The following is a 1527-nucleotide window of genomic DNA, read 5'->3' on the forward strand; positions in this document are numbered from 1 at the left end:
TTCTACCTTCATGTATATGGATATGGATGTATCCATGTATATGAACTTTTCTTTCTTTGGGTGGGTAGACATAGTAGCATTTAAGAGTCTGTATACTATATAGAATCTACATACTATCTTGAATTATTACTACTAAGATAATGTGTGTGTTTACCTGAAACACTGTTGACTTGGTTGATTTTTACCTCAAATGTTTTCCCACTTGATACAGGAGAAGAGGGTTGTGATAAGTTCTGGAGGGCATCAACATTTGGTCAGCTGTTTGGAGACATTGCAGAAGGCTCTCAAAGGTTTGTAAATACCTTTGGAATATGCTGATTTCATAAAACCCCCAGTTTAAGAAGGACAGTTTTATACTTTACACTAGAAGTATAAATTGATGTATATGTCAACTTTCTTTGCTAGATGTTGCTTCATTTATGGAATCGAAGTGGCTTGTTTCCTGAACTTTTGAAACATTTGTTCAGGAACGAAGCCATTTCGATTTTTTTTTTTTTCTTTTTTTAAAAGATGACCGGTAAGGGGATCTTAACCCTTGACTTGGTGTTGTCAGCACCACGCTCACCCAGTGAGCGAACCGGCCATCCCTATATGGGAGCCGAACCCGAGGCCTTGGTGTTATCAGCACCGCACTCTACCAAGTGAGCCACGGGCCAGCCCTAGCCATTTCGATTTTGAAACATTTATTTTCAATTCTATTTTGGAGGCTGATTTAGAGTTAAAGATAATTGATGAAGGGTAATTATAAGATAGAAGGAAGAAGTTCCTTTTTTTCTTCACAAATTCTATTTTAATTCTTTTAATTCTCAATAAGAAGATTGACATTTAAACTCTATGTAAAAAGATTTGTGGGGCCGGCCCGGTGGCGCACTGGATAGTGCGCCGCTTGGGAAGCGTCGTGGCGCTCCCGCCTGAGGGTTCGGATCCCACATACAGACCGGTTCCGCTCACTGGCTGAGCGAGGTGCAGGAGCAACGCCGAGGGTTGCAATCCCGTTACCGGTCCCCGGTCTGGTACGGGCGCAACACTGAGGGTTGCGATCCGTTGCTGGACACGGAAAAAGACAAAAGATAAAAAGATTTGTACAGTGATTATGGACCAAATTTTTAGGAAAGCAAACATAAAACTTAAGTCGTGAGCTTACTATAAATGAAAGTAAAGACAGATATTACTGTGATCCACCACAAATGAACCTGATTCAGCTGAGTATTGTTTTTTTCTTTTTTAATTGTGGTAAAATGTGCATAACAAAAATTTACCCTGTTAACCACTTTTAAGTTCAGTGGCATTAATTACATTCATGCTGTTGTGTACTCACCACCACCATCCATCTCTAGAACTTTTCTCATCTTCCCAAACTGAAACTCTGTACCCATTAAATAATGTTGTCCATTCCCTCCTTCCTCCAGCCCCTGGCAACTGCCATTCTACTTTCTGTCTTTGTTTTTTGGTTTTTTTTTTTTGTCTTTTGTCTTTTTCCGTGTCCGGCAACGGATCGCAACCCTCAGTGTTGCCCCCGTACCGGAC

At 40.7% G+C, this 1527-nt stretch overlaps 1 protein-coding gene across 1 annotated transcript in view; it reads left to right on the forward strand.

Moving 5' to 3' along the window:
* The first annotated feature begins 216 nt into the window (after window positions 1-216).
* Window positions 217-1527, forward strand: part of MED1 (mediator complex subunit 1) — a 19882-nt gene continuing 18571 nt past the window's right edge. Inside the window, exon 1 of the mRNA XM_008573603.1 lies at window positions 217-290. The gene's annotated coding sequence lies outside the window, so the exon portion shown is untranslated. The remainder of the gene's footprint in view (window positions 291-1527) is intronic.

The sequence above is a fragment of the Galeopterus variegatus genome, unplaced genomic scaffold, assembly GCF_000696425.1.
Source record: "Galeopterus variegatus unplaced genomic scaffold, G_variegatus-3.0.2 Scaffold938, whole genome shotgun sequence".
Taxonomy (NCBI): Eukaryota; Metazoa; Chordata; class Mammalia; order Dermoptera; family Cynocephalidae; genus Galeopterus; species Galeopterus variegatus.